The sequence below is a fragment of the Orbicella franksi genome, chromosome 7 (genome assembly GCF_964199315.1).
Source record: "Orbicella franksi chromosome 7, jaOrbFran1.1, whole genome shotgun sequence".
In the NCBI taxonomy this organism is placed as follows: Eukaryota; Metazoa; Cnidaria; class Anthozoa; order Scleractinia; family Merulinidae; genus Orbicella; species Orbicella franksi.
This window is the reverse complement of record NC_138151.1, coordinates 14,742,216-14,767,881: the sequence shown is the minus strand read 5'-3', so window position 1 is coordinate 14,767,881 and position 25,666 is coordinate 14,742,216. Positions and strand designations below refer to the sequence as shown.

Sequence of the window (25,666 nt, the reverse complement as noted above, 5' to 3'; positions counted from 1 at the left end):
AGAGTGAATTTTCCTTCATCAGCTGATGTTTACGCATGTAAAAGTTCCATCAACTTTTTTCTTCTATCCAAAATCTATTACATATGCTTAGCTTTCCAACAATACAAATTACAATTCTCACAAAAAATCTTATGTAATGATAAGGAATGTCGTCAATTTCACATTTCACGTCAAAGACGTCGATTTCACTTCGCATCTTACATGTAAAGTTACTGCGTATTTCACAAGAATCCACATAGTCCATAAGTGTAAAGAAACCTGGCAAACACGTACGAGCACGAGCAAAAAGTATCCAAATTTTATAAGTAGGAACACGGACTTGTGAGGTGGAAAGCATTCGCCCGATTTAAACACACCATTGAAAACTCGTCAGTTTCTGTGATACCAGAACTCCCTCCGCATTGAACCGCCAGTAAAATAAAAATGGAGACAAATCAGATCAAAAGCATTATACTGGGGATTTATTTAAGCCACCAATTCAATTCTGAGAGCAATATACAATTAATAGTAAACTTCCTCTTCCGCTAACTACGTCCATTGCAATTGTACTGTAAAATGTACCTTCCATCTTGGTGACCTACTCCGGCTGTTCTCGGCAACAAACACATTCTCTTTGCGTCAGCATGGCTGCACATCTCTCACAAGTACACCACAGAGCATTTTCCAACCAATCGTTCCATTCAACTTGATTATTATCATCCCCGGAATCACTAGCACGTTCTAGCTTCAAGCGCAGCCATACTAAAGCTCAAACGAACAAACACATCCTCGGACGGAATGACGTCAGGTATATGCGGCCTGGCCTTCAAGATCCTTTCAAAATGGCGGCTCCCGGTGTCGAACTTTTCACTTCTTTTTCATTAGGATCGCATCCAGTTCAGAAGCTAAAACAACGGTGAGTAACTCAACTCAATGTGAACTTTTTATTGGTGACGGAAAAAATACACGGTTTCTGGAGTGACCTACTCCTTTAAAAAATACGGAATTTATATTTTCTACTTTTATTCCTCTGACATTTTGCCCAACACCCTAAGTGAGACCAGTAGGCAGAAATTTACACCTTTAAGCAGGACAACATGCATATGAAGCCTTATGCCCCGGAGGGGGTTACTCCCATAATTTCGGATAGTTGTGTGCCGCGAAGGGTCTTAAACCCTGACCCTATTTAAGGATGAATCAAACGAAAATTGATACCCTATTTGAGGCCCAAACCTGTAAAATGACATCCTCTGCAAGGGGAGAACAAAAACTCAAAATAGCTTGAACGAGTCAATTTTAGCTGATACAATTTAGGCACCCTATCTAAGGATCACACTGGGACACTATGCCAACATGGGCGAAAATGATACCCTATTTAAGGATCGAGAACCTCAAAAAACCATACCCTATCCCGCGGCACATACCTATATAGCCCATATAGGGGAGTAACCCCCCGGGCCTTATGCCCCCTAACTTTTTGGGGAGGTTTGAGAGGGGGGGGGGGAGGTGGAACAGTGGATGAATATAAACACACCAGGGGTGTTCATGACAGATATATTTGTGCTGTGGAGTGAACTTGTCACTTACTGCATCCCTTAAGTTATTTGCTTACTAATTCTCATGCACAATTACTGATAATTCCTCTTGATTTCCTATCATTTTCGGACCAATTTACAATTTAGCATTTGAGAGTGCTGCCTGACGCATGTAGGTCGAATTACATACCCTACTAAACCTTACCGTTTTTCCTCTGATCTTTCCTGAAATTCGCTTTGTCCGAATCTCATATCTCACGCAAGACATGTCCTGCACCGGGTCGAAAACGATCAGCATCCGCCACACATTTTTCAAATTCCTTTCTTCCCATGGGTGTACTTTCAACTCTCTCCATCAATTTGTCCAAGTCAGAGCTATGTGTATCAGACAGTAAAACGGAGAACTTCTTTCTGTATCGTCTGACCTGTTTTGCTATGTTTTTCCTTGATTGCTGCACATTTTTCAATCGCTTACTTTGGCTCTTTGGACTGAGGCAACTGAAGCGAACTTTGGATGACGCAGACTGTCTGCTCCTTACGTCTTCTTGAGTCAGAGACTTCTTTTGGTTAAGGCGTTCTGACAGTTTCTGTCCCATTTTGTAACAGCATCGACACTTCCTTCCACTCTCAGATTGGACATTTTTTATCACTCGTGCGCAATTTCTTGACAAAACTCTGCGCCAAGGAAGGGTCTGTTCTTCTACTTCTGAGGACAGATAATCCTGCTGGTCAGTTATCTTAATGTCCACTCCAGAGCAAGGACAATTCTCCGAGACTTCGTTTATTGCATTTCTCAGTTGTTCCGACTGCTTAATATTCATCGTGCCCCTTCTTACGAGCTCAAAGGGGTACACAAACAAACGATATTCACCATTTGCATCAACAACGAGTCGCACGTCGTCAAAAGGCACGTCGTCAGAGAGAGTAACTTTCTGTTTCTTCACGACAACCAGGGATGGCTTTCCACTTTTTCCCACAACCTCGACACGAACCTCTACTCTGGGATCCTGGAGATCTGCTGCGAGGGCTTCAAGAGATCTTAATTCGTTGCTCTTAGCAAGAATGTGTGCACGAAGGTTAAGTTTACCAACCTGGACATAACTGAAATACATTCGGTGTCAATTAACTTATTTTAGTCCAGAAAGTTCGGAAAAGAGCGTGAAAACCGATGCCGTGTAAGTAAAAGTTACAAATCTAAAACCAAGCGACTTGCGCACCTGAAATGGTTTCCCACTGTTCGTGTCACTCCAGAGTGTCTCAAACATCGTTTTCACCCTCTTTTGCTGTGTGGCTGAGCTGATTTCTTCCAAATTTGAATCATTTACTCGTTTAACAGAGCTATCGACTTCCATTTCAAGTTATTTACAGCTGTCAAACCCTGCCATTGCTGTACAAATCTCTCAACTCTCACCATTTGATCAGGCAACATGACAACATCCGCGCGAGAGTCCCCGACATGTGCGTGGATCCTCGCGGGTATATGACGTCATGATGGCGCAATTTGTTCTAAAAATAGAAAAATTGTCCCATATCATGGGTTCGCGCGGATCCCAAGGCTTACGGTCTCCGTTCCCGATTATGGCTCCTGCTGTGAAGTAATATGTAATTTTAAGTGACAGAATAGACCCAAGAATTTACTTCTGCGGATTAGACCTAGAAGTCCTAGAGGGGTATTATTAGAGAACCAATCTAGGCAACTGAACGTATTTGAGCTCCGGGAACGATTAACTTGACCGTACGAACTACGAAAAAATCATCCCAGTTGCTCTGCCGACTGAGCTCCGAGCGTAGATGAAAGCAATGCAAGTCGAGGGTTATCAGGTGTAAAATTTGTAACTAGGGTAATTTGAAGGGTGCAGTTATATTTCTCAAATTTTTAGTTTGTCTTCTACCACTTCTGCATAGCACAATATTTCATATATCAACAAGTAATCTTTATTTAATAATAATAATAATAATAATATTAATATTAATAATAATAATAACTTCATTTACGTGTCAAATGTATTTAGCACTATTAAATGTGCTAATTGGAGACACTGTAAATAAATAAACAAATATTTCAAATATAACATAAACTGAGCTTTTTTAGCTTTTCAAAATAACCAGTTTTGCGGGCCAACTGAAACATTGAGCCAGATCAAAGCTTTGAAATTAAAGAAACCATCTTCAACTATTTGATCAGCTTTGCGTCAGTTATAAAGTCTGTTTGTTCAAAGCTGATCCTGTACTCTACATTGATCTAACTTTAATTTAATCTACTTTTATTTATTCAAGTACAGCTACTTTGTTATGCATAGAGTCCAAGGCACAAGCAATAGGTTTCCTGACAAACGGCACAATTCCGACAATAATTCAACATATGATAATTATATAGATAAAAGACTCTGACGTGCAATTGCAATGGATGATATGTTATCCATGGCAGCAGAATTTTAGCAATAAAACATTCCCTTTTCGGTATAAAATCAATCCGTGTCTGGAGAAGGAAGGGAAGAGAGCAATGACATCGAACTTGGCTTAACAACGATGTCTTCTTGAATAAATAAGTTTTAAAAAGTGGAACGTAACAGAACAGGAGCTATTCTTAATAGTTCAGATAAAACTAATTCAATATAGTTCACCCTCAACAGCAACGCCAACGTAACTCCTATCTCATCATGAAGAAAGGTGTTGTTTTCGTTGGTGAGTGAGATGTCGTGCTTGTTCAGTTCACAAGTTCCTTTGCCGTCCTTCTTGGATGACTCTTGTAGTTTGTAGAAGTACACCAAGCGTTTCTCATACATTGTAATTTGCTGTATTTTTGTTCACACTAACCTCGACTTGGCGCCATTGTTTGCTGGAATGCAGGAGAGGTCTATTAAGGTGATTCCTTAGTATTGCATTGCGCATCCCCATCACGTGCACGCGCACATGAGCGCGTGCACGTGCAAAACGTAAGAGATTTCCCTCAAACTAAGCTCGATAGCGAAATAGAAGCTCCTTTTCTCTCAAAAGAGCACGGTGATCCCCGATTTTTTTTAGGTTTTTGCTAAGAACAGTCTAAAAAAGAACATATTTAAAGAAGAAAAAACGTTTGACAGTAGAACGTGATTTTTTTTTTTTTATGGAAAATAGTTCCGTACTGAGTGTATTTTGGTCAAGGCGAGGACCTCAAGCTAACCACGGAACTGTCCGAAAAAGTGCAACATTCCCACAACAAGGCAATCAAAAACGGCTTAAATGAAGCAATACTGCTTATGTGAGTAAAAGAAGCTTTACTTTCAAGATAAAATTTTGTGTCTTTCAAGTAACCAAGACTTAATTCTGTATGAAGGTGATTCGAATTTTTAACGCGCAACCAGCAAAAATACCCCATTTTAAGATCCTGCTGACGCGTAAACAAGCACGGTGATCCCATTTTTTTATTGCATTTTTTTAATGTTCATATCATGAATGTTAATAATGCCAAGTTTCAAAAAAAAGTTTGATAGTAGAACAATTTCAAGGGAATTACCTTAAGCGTGGGACGAATTACCCAAAGACTTAAGGAGAGAAAATTCCCTTTCGAAATTTAAAAGGTGTTAAGCTGCGTCTTTGTGGCCAAATCTAGTGTCATGGCCCTTACATGCAATGACTTTTATAGTTGATAAATATATTTATCAGTTGGTTATTAAGTTTCTGTCAATTCGTTAGTTATTTATCTACTTATTAATTAATCAATCAATCAATCAAACCATACATTAATAAATTAATAAATTAATAAGTAAATAAATAGGTCGTGGTTCAATGAAAATCCATATCTGAATACAACCGTATTTTTTACAATAATTATTAATAGTTCGTATAGTGTGATCGTCCAGGTGAGGGTAGTTCTAAAAAGAACTGTTCTTTTCAGAACTACCCTCACCCCGACGGTCACACTATACAGACTACTGATACTCCTGGGTTCAAACCATTTACTATGATAATTATTAATAACTTTAATGATGTTTTTTTTTTTTTCGGTTATTTGTATTTTACGATGCACTTGTCAACTTGATGGTACTTTATGGTACTTCCATACTGATCGCCTCATTGAAACCGCTGGGCGCACCGTTACCATAACTACCGGGGAAAAATTTTCATTTGGCGTCCAGGTTACCAATTTTAGTAGCTTAAGGATGGAATACTTGAACGGGGTGGGGGTAGTCAATTCGTTTATTTTAGAGAGCTTTTGGACTAGAGGGTGTTTAGAAGACTAGGCACCCTGGTTATGAAAGGAGCGCTTGCTTAGGAAAATACTTTACATTGAAGGCAATTGTTAAGAGGCAGGGGGGGGGGGTCTTATCGAAAAGGGGTTAGAACTCTCATCATTGAAGGAAGTGTACTGTTCAGTGGAAACTAAATTAAAGTGAGACATTAAGATTAGCGCTATCGAGATAATCAGCTTTGTTATCGTTAACCAGCATCAGTTTCATCACTGTCATTCCCGTTGTTGTAATCGTTAGGTTCTGTACCCGATTCTAGTTCTTGGTCTCATTGCACCAAAATGTATCCCATTGCATTGATGTTTGCACCTACTGCTGTGTATAAGCCGTTAGCGCTGTTTCCACAACTAGTGGCGTTGTCAGGGTAACCTCCTGTACCGAATCCGATTCTTGAATCACAAGTGTAACAGTCATTTTCGTTGTTACCAAGAATGCCAATCCTTGCTTTAGGCCGATCATCGCTTGCAACATTGAAACCTTCCCTGTTACAATTGGTCTGTAAGGAGGCTTGTGAACCAATCAGCGACTTCCACGTATCACGACCCAGTGAAGTACTACGGTATTTGCCGTCAGCAATCAATGAGTACAGAGATCTGGCAGTCTTGTTGAAAGCAATGAACCTATTCTGTTGGCCGATCTTCATACCAAGACAGATTTTAGAAAAGGGAGTGCTCCAATAGGTCGGTAACTTGGTCTCTTGTAAGTCAAACCCAGTCTTCCCTGCTTCAAGGTTGAAAGATTCGTTGTTCCGCCAGAGATTAGAATGGTAGTCAAAAGTTCCCTGGGTATTAAAAAAGACATAATACCATCTCACACGGCACAATATATATACAGCTGTTGCTTGGTCTTCTATCTAACTAAAATTATTTCTGGATTCCATAGCTTAGATAGATGAACGGAACTGGACCAATCATACCTTGGCGCCGTTCATTTTGATAACCAGCGTCCAACCACCTCCCCCACATACGCCAAGACTGGTCATGTGACAGAACACAGGAAGACTCAAGTTACCTAATTTCAGTATATAGTCCTTGTGTCCAGTGGACCTTATGAAGCAAGTAAATGATGTAAGTAGTATGATAACAACCAAAGAGCATCGACCTGCACACATTTTCTCACTTAATTCTCGCATTAATTTACACACCTTAAGTTGCACTAACACCGAGCTGTGGAAGCTAGCACTCGGCACATTGTCGTTGTACTGTTTAAATGAACGTGACAAAATCAGAACGATTTTGGAAAATTATGCATGCCGATTACAAAAGATGTGCAATTTCGCTGGAAAGCTTTTGAAAATTGGCAGTTAATAAAGGTATATATGTTCGATGGAGTCTTCATTTCCACAATATAAACAATCACTATCTTGTTTGATACCGAAGCGGCATAATTCTTTCTTGGTGACTATAATCCTATCTAAGAATTTGTAAGCTTTCCAGTGAGGAGTTATTCAATGGTTCAATAACGTTAATTATACTAATCAACGCCTGTCTGTTAAGGAAACTTTATTTCACCTTTTTCCCACCTCTTCAATTGAAAACAAAACGCTGTTAAGAAAACTCAATTATACCATGTTGTATATGCGCTATTACATATACACCAGCAAACTCCACAATAGATCAATTACTCTCTCTGATTTTGTCAGTAAATTAAACACAAAATATAGCGTTGAAAATGTAGATTAAAATTCATCTAATAGTTAAATATCATAAAGAAGATGCTCCTTCAAGGGCAGCGTTGTAGTCTAATCAGTTAGTTTTATTTATTTAGTGTTTTAAGGGTAGATATCTCTTTTCCCTTGCGTAGGTGGTATAAATAATGATATTGGAACATTTAAATAGAACTGCATTGGAATATTATGTTTTTTGGTCTTGTAAGTAGTTTATATGTGTACTTGACAGACACACCATGTTGTAAATAATGTTTGTATTTCGAAATAAAGCATATGCCGTAAAAAAAGAGATCATCTTCGTGGTCTGGAAAAAAAAAAAAGATGAACAATTTAAGATAGCCAGTACTTACAATCTCTGCTCGTGGGTTTATTTACACGTCGGAAGTTCTAGAAATAAGAAATTATTATCTATTAGATCTTAAGAGCAGCTTCGCCTAAATATCAACTAGACTTGGAAATAGCGAAAAACTCGAATTTCTTCAAACTCGCCCAGAATGAACCCTTACCAAACCAGCTGTATTTTTAAACTGATTTTAAACTGTTTTGAATGTATTTTGATGATTTAAAGAGTATTTTGAAGTCACTATAGGGTATTTTTGTGCTATTTTGTACAAAATTCAAAATTTTGCTTCTTGTTTGTAATGTATTTCAAGTATAGTTAGAACCTATTTCATGACCTGGGAATGATTTTCACTCTGTTTTTAACGTAGTTTGAGCTCAAAACAGGGTTTAAATAGGGGATTTAAAATCTATTTTAATACTATGGCTACAAAAGTTTCGTTCAAACAGTTTAAAAATTCTAGTTTAACCCTGTTTTGAAAGTTATTGGCAATGGTTGTAGGTTTAAAAAGTATTTTACAAATTTTCAGTGTTAAAATACTCTTTAAATAGGGTATTTAAAATGTAGTTGACATGTCAAGAGCATAAAATATGTTTTAAATAGGAAGTTTAAAACCTATTTGAGATAGCAATTCATATTAAGCCTTAAAATACAACCAAAACAGTCTGTTTTAAACATATTTTAAGTTTTAATCAGGTGAGTACACTATTTAAATAGTAGTTTTAAATAATGACAGCAATGCCTATCTTAACAACAGATTTTAAATACACCATTTTTGCACTATTTATAAATCTAGCCCACTGGAAATTTATAATGCAATCAACATAATTTGCATCCCCTTTTTGAAAACTGCTTGTAGTTTCTTTTCACTCAAGCTTTACATACAAAACCTTTAAACACAATGGTTCTCAACTGTAGTAGGTTTAGTTTACATTTTATCTAGAAAACAGCAGGTAAGTTCCATATTATATGTACCACTCTGGGCTAGCACAAGCTATCGAGTGGAACTTTTTCGCCCACCGTTATCAACCTGAACTGTACAGCAGGAATACAAGAAAAATAACCACGCAATGTTTCAAAAGGGCGGCGGGAGAAGTAATTTTGAAAGCAATTCAAGCTCTTCGATGTCCGCATGGACATGTACAATATATAAGTCCTGGCAAAAGTGTCATCACTTTAAAAACTTACCAGAAGCAATCAAATTTCTGAAAGTAACAACTAATAACTCAAGGAAAATTGATCCAAGTAATTGGTTGACATTACTTATTATTGGTTGGGGCCACCCCTAATGGCAAAACATGCCATCACTCACAAAGTAGACCAGAATTAAGATCTCACAATCAAATCACAAAAAATCACATCAACTCAATATTAAAATGAAAATTTCAAGGTACATGTAACCTGCTTGCAGTAATTGGCCAATTATTGATTGTGGTCAGTCATCATGCACATGCTTCAAGATTACATAATTTACATAATTTTGGGAAAGAGTGCCCCACTCACAATGTGCACGTGGAAGGTCTCAAAACAAATCACAAGAAATGACAACCACTGAATACGAAAAAGAAAATTGCTTGTAGTAATCAGCCAGTTACCTATTGTGGTCACTCATCATGGTATACATGCTTCAAGATCTTGCAAAAATGCTGTCACTCACAAAGTACACCAAAATCAAGATCTCACAATCAAATTCCTTTTTTTTTTTGTTCTTTCAAACAATTCTTTTTTTCTTGTTTCCCATATGAGCAGTTACAGTTTTCCAGATTTTACAGTCATTTAATTTTGAGGTCAAAAGTGGTTTGAACTAATATTTGTACAACAGTTTAGTCATTATTGTTAACAATGTAGGAAATCCATTTTTTTTGTCTAAATAGTTTTTAATGATAAAAGTTGTTGTTCCAGTCCGTTATGAGCAGACTTACGTTGAATTTACTGCTTGGTTTCAATGACAGATGCTGTGACCAGGCTAATATTATAAGAGTCTGTGCTCTGATCTGTTAACAAGAGGCATTCACTACTAACATCACAGCAAGCTGGCAAAAAGTGCCGGTTCGTTTGGTTTCAAAACCAAACAAATATATGTATCAAATTCACAATAACTGTGAATAATAATTATTATTGAATGAGGTTGAGCAAAATATCATGATTTGTCAGCGGCAAGCAGATCAATTATTTGCCAAAGCTGAACGCTGAGGCAAATAATTGATCTGTGACCACCCAGTTTGGTTTCATATTTAAATCACTCTCTGACAGCTCAGGGAAGTGATCTGCCATTTAAATTATTTCACCTGAGAGCTTGGTTCCAATTACACATGAGCAGAATATTATTTGCAGCAAACACATTTAGACGGTATTACGCATGAGCAGACCATTATTTGTAGGCAGTTATTTACAGGTCATTTGGTGGGCTCTCGGCCAGTGAAAAGGAAGAAAAAATGCATCAAATGATAAAAAGATTTATTTTTCAGTTGTCAACAACAACATTTCAGAACACCCAGAGGCCTTTGCGCATTTGCTTGTGTGCCATCTTGCAAATTAGAGCCCAAGCTTCAAGATCTTGCGAACAACAACTACTGAACCAGGACTTGGAACATTTCATGATTAATTATGTACATGTATTAATTGCATTATCCACTTAACCATCCATTCATGTCCTAGTGGGTTATTCTGTAAATGGTTAAATTTTCTCTTGTTCTTGAAAATGTTACAAGCAAAAGAGAATAAAGAACCCTCATTGGACCACATAAAAATGCCTTCGTGGTAAATCACGCTGATTTCGCAAATCTTTCCCAACTTGTTTCATCTGCCTCAGTTTCTTGCAAAAAATGAAATACTTCAGCTAGTTTTCTGTGTTTTTATCCTTCTCTTATTACTTCATCCTCTTGTCTTTCATTATTTTTTCTTCTTCTTGCCAGGTAATTTCTTCTTCCTGACCTTTGTTGTGCTTAGCCATATTTTTTGGATATATATCAACCTGCCACATAAATATAGTGCATTCATCTAATCAAATATTTGGTGAATTTGAACTACACTGAATGCGTGTCTATCCCCCACTGAAGGTCAAAACTAACATGTGCATGGGGAGAAGTCCCTATCACTAGTCCCTTCAACCATTTTCCAGAGCCCCTTTGTGTGAATATCATTTTTGTCAAGAAATCTACAATGTAATTACAGGAACCATAATATAGAAGAATGAAAATAATTAAAGTAAAATTAACGATAGAAACAATAGGGCGAATGCAGGTTGAGTGACACCTAACGTCGCAGCCAAAATGCACGGATTCTGTTCATGGTAGGCTTGATTCAAGCTTGGATTTCACGTGTTATAGCATGCAATTAGTTAATACATGAACATGTATACAACACATTCTCGCACGACAACAAAGTGCGATTCGATTCATTCGAATGCCCAAATTTTGTTAACCGCGCGGCCATGGGCCGAGCGCGGTTCTAGGTTTACCCGTGGTTTATTATTATTTTTTTTTTTGTCGGTGACCAGACGCAGACCTCTGCTCGGCCAAACTTTGAGTCACGCAACGTGTGATGTTTTTCCGCCAGAAGCTGTTAAAACATAAACACACGGACAATTTTACGGATATTGTTTTCTTTTTTGTGGGAGAAATATTTTTTTTTTTCGCTTTATCAAAGCGTTGGATTTAAAGGGAATAATAAATACGCTGAAAAAAGGTATTACGTCAGCCATGGAATGCGCTGACGTTGCAGCTTTCACTTTCGCTACGTGACAAATAAGATCGTGTTTACTTTGCAAGTTTATTTCGGCAGAGGCTACGGTCATTAATTTATTTGTAATTTTGCGAGTATTTCTTGCGGTTTTAGGCAAATGAAGTAAATCCTTTGACTGTTTCATCGCAGCGAGTTCATAGATCGGAAAGAAAATTAAATATTTGCAAGCCAAGCAAAGAACGTGTCAGAACGTGCAAAGATTACGTCATTGATAGGGAAATAATCACCGTACTAAAAGATAGCCGTAGATAACGCAGTTCTTGAATTATGTGACTCGTGTGACTTCTTTGCTAACCCTTAACTCAAGGGAAAAAAACAATTAAATTTAATCGTGACTTTAAAGAAAGAAAGCGGTTTGTAATAGTGTTCGTATCTTCATGCCCATACATATCCAGAAGAAAGTTCCAGATTAAGACTATTACGTCATCGGAGATGTCACAACGGCTACGACTGATGGTGCGATTATAGAGTTTATGTTGATCAAGTGCTGTGATGTCTACAGTAATCAATGAATCATCAAAGATTGCTTTGGAATATGCACTGCGTTGCGACTGTAGTATTAAGAAAACAGTTAAATTTTAAAAGTGCGGTTATAAGATCTAACAGATCTTCTTGTTAACCGCGCGGCCATGGGCCGAGCGCGGTTCTAGGTTTACCCGTGGTTTATTTTTTTTTATTTTTTATTTTTTTTGTCGGTCACCAGACGCAGACCTCCGCTCGGCCAAACTTTGAGTCACGCAACGTGTGATGTTTTTCCACCAGAAGCTGTTAAAACATAAACACACGGACAATTTTACGGATATTGTTTTCTTTTTTGTGGGTAAAATATATTTTCTTTTCGCTTTATCAAAGCGTTGGATTTAAAGGGAATAATAAATACGCTGAAAAAAGGTATTACGTCAGCCATGGAATGCGCTGACGTTGCAGCTTCCACTTTCGCCACGCGACAAATAAGATCGTGTTTACTTTGCAAGTTTATTTCGGCAGAAGCGACGGTCATTAATTTAATTGTAATTTTGCGAGTATTTCTTGCGGTTTTAGGCAAATGAAGTAAATCCTTTGACTGTTTCATCGCAGCGAGTTCATAGATCGGAAAGAAAATTAAATATTTGCAAGCCAAGCAAAGAACGTGTCAGAACGTGCAAAGATTACGTCATTGATAGGGAAATAACCACCGTACTAAAGATAGCCGTAGATAACGCAATTCTTGAATTATGTGACTCGTGTGACTTCTTTGCTAACCCTTAACTCAAGGGAAAAAAACAATTAAATTTAATCGTGACTTTAAAGAAAGAAAGCGGTTTGCAATAGTGTTCGTATCTTCATGCCCATACATATCCCGAAGAAACTTCCAGATTAAGACTATTACGTCATCGGAGATGTCACAACGGCTACGACTGATGGTGCGATAATAGAGTTTATGTTGATCAAGTGCTGTGATGTCTACAGTAATCAATGAATCATCAAAGATTGCTTTGGAATATGCACTGCGTTGCGACTGTAGTACTAAGAAAACAGTTAAATTTTAAAAGCGCGGTTATAAGATCTAACAGATCTTCTTGTTCTTCGAGAGTTCGAACCCAATCGTTCGATTAAGTTCGATTGATTTCGATAAAGTTCGTTTAATCGAACCTTCGATTTGGTACGCGATTAGTTACGTCTGGCGCAAAGCCATACATCTAAGAGAAAGCTTCTTTTATGAATAAACATTTGGCGCATCTTTCAAACAAGAAATCGCCATGCATTACCCGCGAAACTTAACTGACGTATGTCTCAATGTAAAATACCTGAAAATACGCTTGAAAAAGTTACGAGGGTTGTAAACAAAAAAATGGAGTTTAAGCACATAAAATAAACAGATACCGCACCGTTAAAAATCCTGGGCTGATAACTATATCCAATGTAGCACTCCTCTTGCTTCGTGTTGGCGGTGGTAACTTTTGGCCCAAACGGATTTTCCGGTCGATTTTCCGCTGACCCGCCGGCGCAATACTCTGATGCGAGCATTTTGGTCAGCTGTGATTGCGTGAAAGATCATACGAGTGACCACGTGACTTGTTTCCATTTCAAAATTGTTGTGTAAAACGAAGGTTTCGTTCCAACCGTTTAAAACCAGTGCAACAGTTCATTTGTTGTTGTTTTTTTACCTTTTACTGGACGAAAAGTTAAGGGACCGAACCGAATCATATGACTCGTGGGTGCAGCGACCATGATTTGCCTTTGCGATGGACTTCAACTTGGTAATGTCTCAAGGAAATGCCGTGGAGGTAAGCCGACCATCTTCTGTCTTGGTGTGTCTTTCATTCGAAGAGATGCATGTTCATATAAGTACATGTAACAGATAATTTGTAACCACATCAGCTGTTTTATCGAATTAGATGATTGCCTATGAAACATAGATCTGAATTTTGAATTGTTCTTCGTCCAGTCTACATAATTATAGGTACTGTTTTATATACATGTTTGATCAGTTATATGGCAGTTACATGTTCACAATGTACAACTGTGTATGCCATTTTTGTGCAGCCGTAAATCACTCATCCATTGTGATCATTTTACTATCTTGACATGGCATAAACTGATCGATCTCTTCGTAGGGAAATTAAAGTGCGAACTGTGGAAGTTGAATCAAACAGTTTGTTTGGAAAGTGGAAAGGCAACTTTATAAACTTAACATGATAACAAAACATACATGGAGGCAAAAATATTAAATCCTGCAATAATTAAACAATGCAATAAATAATTTTGTTTTTATTTTCAGCTTTGAGAAACAGGAGATGGAGAGTGGTGCTGCCCTGTTAGGGCCAAAGTCTCTGCAAGTCTGATGGGGGTCTTTCAACTGCCTTCTGGTTACGAAGTTATTGCTGCAATTCTGCAATCGTTGGTAAATTTTTAAAGGAGGAAATAACTAAATTTAGGGTTAGAAAGGAAGCTATACGTAGCTACTACAGTCATGCCACATCAGTGAAAGTACAGTTGTTTCTTGTTGGAAATGAATGAACCTTACAACTTGATGGGATAATTTTTGTTAACTTGTAAATAATAATATTATCGATTATATATTACATACACTGCGGCTACAAAGTTTATTTTAAGAGGAACATGGTATGCATTAATTAATTCTTTCATGTTGGAATACTGTAGTTTTTGTAAAACTTTACCTCAAATTGCACAAGACCTTGACTTGTGACAGCTTGGGCTCCCTATAACTTACTGCAAGTGGTTTTGGTTTTTTAAGCTTCATCTTGCCAGGGCAGGAAAAAAAAAAAAATGAAATCTAGTTGCCCAGTGGGCCAGTATATTTTAGTTTTCAGTTGGCTCTACTAAAATATTACTAATGCCCAATGGGCACGCAAGGTTCATGCCTTATCAACTACATCATTTACTAGTTGCTGTCTATAGTAAGTGATAGACTATAACAAAATGAGTTTACTGGTACTATGAAACTAGGTGAAAGAAACTACTAACAGTGGCACGATAATATTGTTGTGTCAGATACAAAGTATGCTTGGATTTTAAATTAATCCATGCTTTCAACTCACTGTTTTGCTCATCTTGTAGTCTTAAGTTTTGAAATAGGTTTTGATTGGAAATTATTATTCACAAGATTACATGTACTGAGGCTAATTTCACTTGCCCACCTTACCAGATCTCCAAACTTCTGTTTTCACTTGCCCAAGAGCAAAATTTACTTGCCCCAGGCAATGGGATGTTTGTTTTTCCCTGCCCTGCTTGCTAAGACTACGAGTATTCCCTCTTTGGCTTAGGGTCTCTTCATATGAGCCTGGTCAACTGGCCTAGCTCGGTTTCTGAGATCTCGCCTCGCCACTCTTTCTTTCATAAAAATTTTGATGTGTTCATATATGTATGAGAAGCCAGGCTGGCCGGGTAACTGAGATCTCGATTTTTGCATCCAAGATCTCGGTAACCAGGATGAGAATTTTCCCATACGAATGCTCCAGCCCGGGTAACCAGGCTGAAACTTTTTAGGCAAAATAGCTTTGCTTTTGCAACACAGTGTCCAGTTACCGGGCTCATATGAAGAGGCCCTTAGTCCATGCATCATGCATGACGCGAAAGAAAATCAACATTTTTTCTTGCGGTTTTCATTTGCATCACACACAATAGACTACGCGAAAGAGGCCGGGACTACTCATAGTCTGAATATCTGTAGGCCCAAAAAAATGGTACAGTTTTAATTGCTATATGCACATATACATGTACATGTACATAAGACAAGTCCATGACTCAAAATCAAACCTACAACTTGCTTGCAACTGTAACATGGACCACATAAATGATGCAGGGTTTAATTGTAGCCTCAGACATTGCTCAGTGACGAAAGATGAACAAAACCTTTGCATGACGTGATCATCACCAACTAAATGTACAAAAGTCACACATAATGAGTTGTACCCTCTAAATTGGCCAAAGGGTTCCCTTGATTAGAAGTGATTGATGCACGTACTTCATGTCCTGCATGTATGTTTAATTACAATGTGTATATTTCCCATGTACAGACCAGGGTTGTCATTAATTTGTTAGTCACCTGTAGCCTTATTCTCCACACCCATAGAAAATTTGTTACTTTGTGGGTGAATTCTCTAAACAGCAGGGAATTTCACCCATAGCATCAAGGGAAAATCAAGCATACTCAGCCGTAACAGGTGTTATGGTTAACAGCCCTTAATGACAGCCCTGCAGACATAGCATACAGGTACAAGTCAATAACCTGTATTTAGCCTTAAAATGAGTGATATAGAGGATGTTTTATACTAAGTAATTGACCCTTAGCCTCAAGTTCTCAATTGGCATTGATACATGCATGTTCCTTTGACTCCTTTACATTGTTTGCAATTCTTCTTAACAAAGAAAATATGTAGCACTGATGATGACCGTGCACTCAAAAATGTTTTGGTTTTTAAAATTTTAGTAACTTTTAGCCTTTTATAGACAAAAAATATATTATTGCAGCCTCAACTGTTATTACAGCTTTTCATATACAGATACAGTAAGCGTAGAGCTACATTTATTATACAAGTAAAGAAAGAAGTAGAGCCAAGCACCCCCATCAAGCTTGAGTTTGCCCTACACTGACTTCTAGCATGTCATGTGTTGTTCACAGCTAGAGCAAAGTTACATGTAAGTTCAAGATTATTTAGCACTATTGTTATGCTGTTTTGACACTATTTTTAAACTATTTTCACATTAGTTGATGCTATTTTAGTACTATTTTTATACTATTTATACTGTATTTTCATACTGTTTTTATGCTATTTTGTGCTATTTTTACGCTGTTTTATACTATATTACTGTATGCCATTTCAAGACTATTTTAAAGCTATTTTCATATAGTTATATTGTATTTGACATATTTTTTTCATATATGATCCACTTTAATTTTGAAACTGTTTAAAGTACTATTGAAATATATTTTGAGACAGTGGATTTCAATAGTGTTTTAAACAGGTTTCAACACCTTTAAAATCAGTCGAAAAATATGTTAAAAATATAATTTTGCACCTATTTTAAACCTATTTTGTATAAAATACTTTTAAAATTGTCATTTAAACTAGTTTAAAAATAGTCTTGCAGATTAAAAGCTGTTTTTAAAACGATTTGTGTCCTGTTGTTATTCCGAATGCTGTGTTCCTCAAGAGATTTTTAAAGTAGTTACAGACTATTTTAATTATATTTTTAAACTTAACAAAGGATTTCGAGTTTTGGAATTTTACCTATATTTTTAAAAGCTTTTCAAAATACATTTCAAATTTTGTTTGAATAGTGTTTTAAACAGGTTTAAACACCATTAAAAGCAGTCGAAAACTACGTTAAAAATACACTTTTTGCCCTGTTTTAAACCTATTTCATAAAATAGGTTAAAAACAGTTCTTAAAAATAGTATTTAAATACATTTAAAATAGTGTTTGGTTTGGTAAGGGAAGCCCTACGGGCACTAGTTACAAAAATATTGTTTTAAGTTCGATAAATCAAAAATTATTTTTTTACGCAATTTTTTCGTTTTGATGCCCCAAATCGGCCAAAATCGATTGAAAATGAGCGGCATATTCAGAGGCTCGTAAACTCAAAAGTAAAATTCTTCATTACAAACTGATTGCACGTCGTATTTGCACTTCCTTTCTTGTATATTTAGAGCTAAATAGATCGCGATTAGATTAAAACTAAAATATTTGACGAGTTTTCTAAATTAACGACCCAAGATAGCTTAACAAGAAGTCTACATTTAGCCTATTTTCAAATGCTAAAAAGGCGTTCTGGTACACGGCTTTTCCCAAAACGACCAGTTTGGTCTGAAAGAGCATTGTTTCCTCTTTAAATTGGTGAAATAAAATTTTTGGGTAAATAAAACTGCGAGCGCTGAGATAGCGAACGAAATGCAGCATTTCTTCCTGAAAACGTGACCTTTGACCCAAGCGTAACGAAACCGATTACTGCAAGAAAAGCAAACGCTTCGTTATTTTGAAACATTTTCTAGTGATATCTCTCCGAAACCATTATTGCAAAAAACTGCTTCCAGATCTGAAATCTTACAGGGTCAAAGAAGGAGCTAAACAGCGCATTTTGACACAATAACTTTGTTTGCTGAGAATTCAAGTCAATGACCGTTAACGAATTTGATTCCAGTGAAATTTGCGAACTTGAAGTATGTTAGCCGATACTTACCTGAATATTTATACTTATAGCAGAATCGTCTTCTTGGATTAGCCTTCAAAAGAAGCTGGATTCAGCTTTGGAAACCTCTAAAAGAAGAATTGTTTAATGTTCCGTGACCTACCCGCTACTATAAATTCCATGCACATGCCGACCGCATGTCTGTCGTAAAACCAACTGAATTCCACTGACAGTTTCCATAGGCAACCCCAAAATAAGCAATCCCCAAAAATGTAAAGTGAAATTGGCTGTCTTCATGAAGAGTTAGAGGCTAGAGTCAAGTTCCATTACCTTTAATTAAAAAGTGCTTGATTTTACTTTGTTCACTCAGTAGTTACTGTCACTTTCGAATACCGCTTATCAGTCACGCCAAAACACTGCAGACCATGCATTAGTTTCCCATACAAAGTCTTTTACGCGTTTGTCTATCGAATCAAAAGTCACATACTGCACTTGTGCAGCCTGTGGATAAATGACGAACTTTCAGATATATCGAACATTATTTTGTAACTAGAGCTCCCTAAAAATGAATCAAAATTAAAGGCCTAAACAAGTGTCTGCAGTCTGCACAGTCTGCAGTATTTTGGCGTGACCGATTCGCGGTATTGGAAAGTTACAGTAACTACTGTGTGAACAAAGTCGACGCAAAGAAATAAAATCAAGCTTTTTTTAAAGGTAATGGAACTTGACTCTAGCCTCTAACTCTTCATGAAGACAGCCAATTTCACTTTACATTTGTGGGGATTGTTTATTTTGGGGTTGCCTATGGAAACCTGTCAGTGGAGTTCAGTTGGTTTTACGACAGACATGTGGTCGGCATGTGCATGGAATTTATAGCAGCAGGTAGGTCACGGAACATTAAACAATTCTTCTTTTAGAGGTTTCCAAAGCTGGATCCAGCTTCTTTCGAAGGCTAATCCAAGAAGACGATTCTGCTATAAGTATAAATATTCAGGTAGGTATCGGCTAACATACTTAAAGTTCGCAAATTTCAGTCGAATGCGTTTATAAGGGACCGTTCATTTTTTATAAGGTAGGGGGGGCTGGTGGGATTTGGGTGGGGGCCATGCGAAAAAAAAATAGCTTTCGAGGGGGGGGGCCATCCCAAAAAAATAAGGGAAAAAGGGGGGGTCATGTGAAATATTTTAGTAAAACTTTAAAATGGCATAATGTTTGAATATCAAAAAAATTGCTATAGAATAAACATAGAAGGCAGGATACAAATTTATTACAAACTTTCCTTCTGCTTTAAAAAAACGTTTGGCGACAAAAAGCATTTGTAGCTACTGAAAAGAAGTATTTAACACTGTTATTTTCGAATGCAACTTTCACTGGCACTCATCTTCATCTTCGCTGTCATCGAGTTCTTCATCGCCGCTTGTGCTGCTATGGAAGTCTGTTTCACCAATGCTGCAAGAAGCAGCAATGCTTTCCGTCAGAGTGTACTCTTCAGGGTACATGAAGGTGTAAACATAATCTCTGACTTCCTGCTCAAGGTTTGTGGTGAAATAATTCCCTTCCAAGAGCTGTGTAATGAATGGCCCATCTCTTCTAAATAACGACGTGGCAACATCCTCAACTTTAATACACTCTTCCGGGACGGCCGTTCTAGGAGGGTACACAAGGCATTGTGGAAGATCATTTCCTAGCGGGTTTCCAACACAGATTCCATAAACTCGTTGAACGTTGTTTTCAGTCCGCTTCCTCTTTCTTTTATTTGACTTTCTGTGGTTTTCTTTTTTCCTTCTCTTTTTGTTGATGTGCTGTTTGAGTGTGCCCTTGAATATGCTGTTATAATTGCTCTTCTTATTTTCTAGTACTTCCATGTCCTGCGTGACCTTCGTCAACTTAACTTCTATACATTTGATCTGTTTTACATTAAAACTGTGGGCAAATTCTTCGCCCTGCTTTAAAGCAAGCCCACTGGACTGACAGAGTGTGGAATCGTGTTCCTTTACATCTTTCAACATGACATTCAACTTTTCCACAATTGCTCTGAGCTCTTTGATGGAAAAGTTCAGTTTTCTTCCATCACTGGGCTTCAACTGGTACCCTGACACGGAAAACTCACTCGCCCTTTCTGAACAGCCATCCGCACTTAGAAAGATTGCTTCTTTTGCTTGTAAGATGTCAAACTGCCTGGATCGTTCAGCTGTAAACCTTTTCTTAAACGACTCGTCGCTTTCGCCATTATTGCGCATTTTGGAATTTTGCGCATTTAAAAAGCAGCAAGAGTGAGAAAGTAAAGGCAATTGTAAGACATTCATGCTTGCAGCAGAAGAGGCCTCTCAGAGCTGGCCAACAAACACTGAGAAATGCCAGGACATTGACACAAAATGACAACAGGGCAAGTGCTGACAGCAGTGAAACGGATGAAAGTGACAATGATGAGTATGACAGTGATGCCATTGACTCTGGGGGAGAAGATGACTCAAATGACGTCATTCTTGCATTCATCAATTCAGATGAGGAACATGCCAATGAGAGGCCAAATGCCACACGCTCAGGGCGAGCCATAACTAGGAGATCCGAAATTGACTTCTCTTTCTTTTGATTTGTTTTTTAAACAACAGCTCTCTGTCGTATAGGGATTGTAAATATTGTCTTCATAGTGAGCATAATAACGTGAAGTAGGGGGATAACAGAGAAATATTAAAAAAGTTGAAATCTAAATATTGTTTGTTCAATTTTTTTTTTTTGGGGGGGGGGTCATCCCAAAAAATGACCGCTATAAAGGGGGGGCCATGTGAAAAAATTGGTAAGCTGAGGGGGGGTCATGCGATTTTTAAATGGTGTTTCCCAAATCCCACCAGCCCCCCCTCCCTCATAAAAAATGAACGATCCCTAACGGTCATTGACTTGAATTGTTGAATAATGGTTTCGGAGAGATATCACTAGAAAATGTTTCAAAATAACGAAGCGTTTGCTTTTCTTGCAGTAATCGGTTTCGTTACGCTTGGGTCAAAGGTCACGTTTTCAGGAAGAAGTGCTGCATTTAGTACGGCATCTCAGCGCTCGCAGTTTTATTTACCCAAAAATTTTATTTCACCAATTTAAAGAGGAAACAATGCTCTTTCAGACCAAACTGGTTGTTTTGGGAAAAGCCGTGTACCAGAACGCCTTTTTAGCATTTGAAAATAGGCTAAATGTAGACCTCTTGTTAAGCTATCTTGGGTCGTTAATTTAGAAAACTCGTCAAATATTTTAGTTTTAATCAAATCGCGATCTATTTAGCTCTAAATATACAAGAAAGGAAGTGCAAATACGACGTGCAATCAGTTTGTAATGAAGAATTTTACTTTTGAGTTTACGAGTCTCTGATTATGCCGCTCATTTTCAATCGATTTTGGCCGATTTGGAGCATCAAAACGAAAAAATTGCGTAAAAAAATAATTTTTGATTTATCGAACTTAAAACAATATTTTTGTAACTAGCGCCCGTAGGGCTTCATTCTGGGCGAGTTTGAAGAAATTCGAGTTTTTCGCTATTTCCAAGTCTAGTTGATATTTAGGCGAAGCTGCTCTTAACAGCACCCTGTGAGCGTAGTAATATTCGATCTTCCTAGAAAAAAATAGTTAACAATAAAGAAGAGAAGGGTTTTCTAGAGAGATCGAAGGTACCTTCTCGCCTGTTCGAAGGGGTAAAAATTCGGTTCCAAGCGCGAAACTTTTTCAAGCCTCAGAGATATACATGTCGATCTCTGAGTAAATAGGTCTCATTCGTGGCCTTGACTTTTCCTGACAAGTTTTGTTTTCTAGAGTAAATTTTCTCTCGCCGAGAAATCTTGTTGAAGAGCTTACTTGACAATGTTTGAGCAAGGAATTCACGAAGCTGTCAAAAAATTCCTCATGTCATGTCACGATAACTGTCCTTAAACAGAAAGGTTTTTGGCAAGCAACTTTTGCCAAGAAAACAGCTTGTGAACGTCTTGTTTTGTCACCTGCAAGCACGCGACGCTTGAATACAAATTAAAGAAAGTAAAAATAGAAAATAAAATTTCATACAATACACACAAAATAGATGGAATCCAAACTAAATATAAGAAAAGGTAGAAGGTTAAAGCCGGCTATGTAATGAAGTTAGCTTGAGTGACTTCCATTCAGTTCCTCGATATTAAAAAAAATACATACTTATTACTAAGGAAACCTTTTTTGTTTTGTTTATTCTCTGTTACCTTTACTTTCACATCTGTCTCCAGTCCAAGATGGTCGGCATGAACAAGAAAAGGTTTGTTTTTCGTTATCGGGTAAACAAGAACCGCCATTGAGACAGCTGGTCATCAAACATCCCTGAATAAAATTGATAACATCAACACGTTGACAAATGCAGATCCAAAAACCAAGTTGTACTATCTTTAACAATTATTTTACAATAGGCAATTTTCCAGTTATCGAATCTTCGTGCAAAATCTTTCATATGGAAATGAGTTTAATTTGCGTGAAAATGAACCTGTCGGGGGAACATTTTGACAAGACTCGTTTTGACACAGAGGTAAAACAAAACTCGGAAATGGCCTATTCCATGAATTTAGTTTTTGACTGAAACTTTGGTCAAGTTCATTTCGGTATATAATTGAATATAATGGAAACAAGAAGAATCGGTAATTATCACAAGCTGAGTTCCAAACCGATAGAGATACGTCCAGACTATAGCTAGCACTTCAAACGTAATAAATTGTCATTTAGACTACTTGAATTTAAAGCTAAATTACCTTGAGCAGCAGCGAGAAAGTAACTCCCTGCTGATTATGAAAGTTGGTGTTTCCATTGATGAGGGAGATGTCATGCTTGTTCAGTTCACAAGTTCCTTTGCCGTCCTTCTTGGATGACATCTTGTAGTTTGTAGAGGTACACCAAGCATTTCTCATACATTGTTGGCCGCACGATAACAAACTGGGAGAATCAAACCGTTTGACAACGTATCCCTTAAGCTGCTTATTTTCCCGGGTTGTGAAGTATGATGAACGAGAAAACGTAGCTGCTTCTTCGGTAGAGAAAACGAAATGAGCTTGAAACAGGAAAAATATTAAAACTTTTTCATCTGCCATTGCTGATCGGACTCGTAAGAAACTGCTAACTTTTAATGAAATGTTGATCCCTTTTATCTAATGGTAATGTTACTTCACTTGAACCCGCGTGTTTACAGATGTGCGATAACATGATTGGCTAATTTCATTCGGTGATTATTAGAGGCGTGCGTTGGTGAAGCACTACAGCCGTTGTTTCATATATATTCCGTAAATTCTTACCAGTCTCCCTTCCAGCTGCACTGCTTTTACGATGCGTTAGATTTGTTTCAGCTGTGACAACCATTTCAAGTTTTTAATTTCCAAACTTTGAAAGCAAACTGCAATTCAAAGCCAAACTGACTAAATTGGGCCCACTACGAATTCCAGTTGAAAGCTAGACACATGTTTTAGTATCAGGGAACGTCTGGGATAGTGGGCGTTTATAAGAGTGGGCCCTAATTGTATAAGGGGCGCATCCTTAAGAGAATACTTCACACTGAGGGCAATTAATAAAGAGGGAGGAGCTTATTGGGAAAAGGGTGATAATTCTAATCATTGAGGGAAGTATGCATCTACTAACATCTATATCTACATTTATTGAGTCGGCAGAAACTATGTACAGTTATCACGCTAACTTTAACATAAGAACTAGTACTGGTCAAAATGTCGAATGTAATAGAAAACTACCCATAAAAATATGTAAATAAAATAATAATAATAATAATCATCATAATAATAATAATAATAATCATAATAATAATCATCATAATAATAATAATTCGAATCAACCAACTTTTTGAAACGGATTTTACTATAAAAGTTAACGTTAAGAAACAACGACGTTTCGACCGTTCGACGGTCATTTTCAAGTTGAAAGTAAAATATTTGTATGCGCTCAAATATAACTAACCGAATTCGCAAAAACATGCCTGCATTGACTCAAAGACAATCCCACCGGCCAGAAGTCCTCTGACCACCCCCCTGGCTCGAAGATTGGCCCCTCACGCATGCACGTGGCATGGACCACTCCAGCAGGGTGCCATGTCAACAGAGAAGCCTCAAACAAGGTCAACCAACTGAGTAAAATACCCAGAAACACAGTCAATATCAAGCTTATTTAACACTGAAAACACAAATTCTAGCTAGTTAGGGGTGTCAGTAAAAGACACCCTCCCCTCCTCCCTGCTTTTGACAGCTGGCCTCCAGCAAGCCACCAGCATGGATCGAGTCACTTTGTTTGTTGAGTTTTGGTTTAAGTCTACGAATAAAACACACTTCAAAAATCAAACAGTCGAGGCTACTCTGAGATTTTTTCAAAATCTCGAACTTGTTATTAATGGTCTCTGGATCCTTTCCGTGCTGATCCTTTACGTGGTTGCCGATTTTTGATCCACACGTTGAGGTAGGTGTCGACTCGTGAAGTCGACATAGTCTGCATCACACAGACCACACTTGTAATAATAAACAATGTTTTGTTGATTCACAATTGGAGATTTATGTTTTTTTTGAATTGTCCTTTGATCTTCTGACTTGTGTAAACAGGCTGGACAACGGCATCAATCTTTCGACTGAGATCACCGAGTTGGTGTCTTACCGCATTTGCCGATTTCTGGTCTTTGAACGGTAAGACAATTCTGACGGGAGCATCTCGTTCATCGGATAATTAGAACGCACATTCTCAGTAGCTTTCATTTCAATAAAATGTCTGATGGTGTTCTCTACGAGGGTTTCAGGATAATGCAGGCGAGCAAAAACAATTTTACGACTTTCACATTCTCGACGGAAGAACTGCCAATTCGAGGAGAGTTTGAAGGCACGGTTTAACATTGTCTTTGAAGATTGATATATTAACTACGCCGTGATTGGCTCATTTCAGTCGGCGCAATTTCAGGTAATGGCGAATTTTGGGCCTCACTGCCGAGTGAGTTCAAGAAACTTATACCAAAAAGGATTTTTATACACAAACTGAAACAGTTTTACTTAATCTTTTTTAACCTTGATTAGTAGTAGTATTTTTTAATCTAAGTTCTAGTTTTATAGCTTGGTTGTAGTCAAAAATGTTTACCTTTTATTACTATTATGTATTTTCGACATTTAAGATAAGATTTTATAATTGCACTTTTTAGAGGACCCTCCTGAAAACCACCTGTAGCTGATTGGAGGCTTCTTCTTAAAATATTAATTTAATATATAGATTTAGGCTAGCCTAAAGCGTAGCTCCTGGGCCGGGTTGTTCAGAGCCCGATTAAGCTAACCCAGGATAAGGTAGAATTTTGATTTGAGTTTTGTAACTTTGTGGTGAGGTTTTCTGTATCTTGGCGTTCTGTTTTGAGTGTTAACACAAAACAAAAGCAGTGAAAACGGTTAACTTTTAGTCCTAGGTTAGCGTCAACCGCCTTTCAAACAACCTCGCCCTGTTTTCAACAAGTTAGCCTGACATGAGCCCGCGATCCAATCGAAAAACAGCCCTTGGTCAGCGGTTAACTTCCA

General features: G+C 37.6%; 1 pseudogene across 1 annotated transcript; it reads right to left on the bottom strand.

Annotated features, from left to right (window-relative positions):
* Positions 1-3,897: 3,897 nt before the first annotated feature.
* LOC145492012 (uncharacterized) lies at positions 3,898-23,886 on the bottom strand (annotated as a pseudogene). Its single transcript, XR_014049909.1, has 5 exons — positions 22,880-23,886; positions 22,343-22,457; positions 7,763-7,799; positions 6,660-6,789; positions 3,898-6,524 (listed from the first exon to the last, which is right to left on the bottom strand). The product of XR_014049909.1 is annotated as an uncharacterized LOC145492012 (transcript).
* Positions 23,887-25,666: the final 1,780 nt, after the last annotated feature.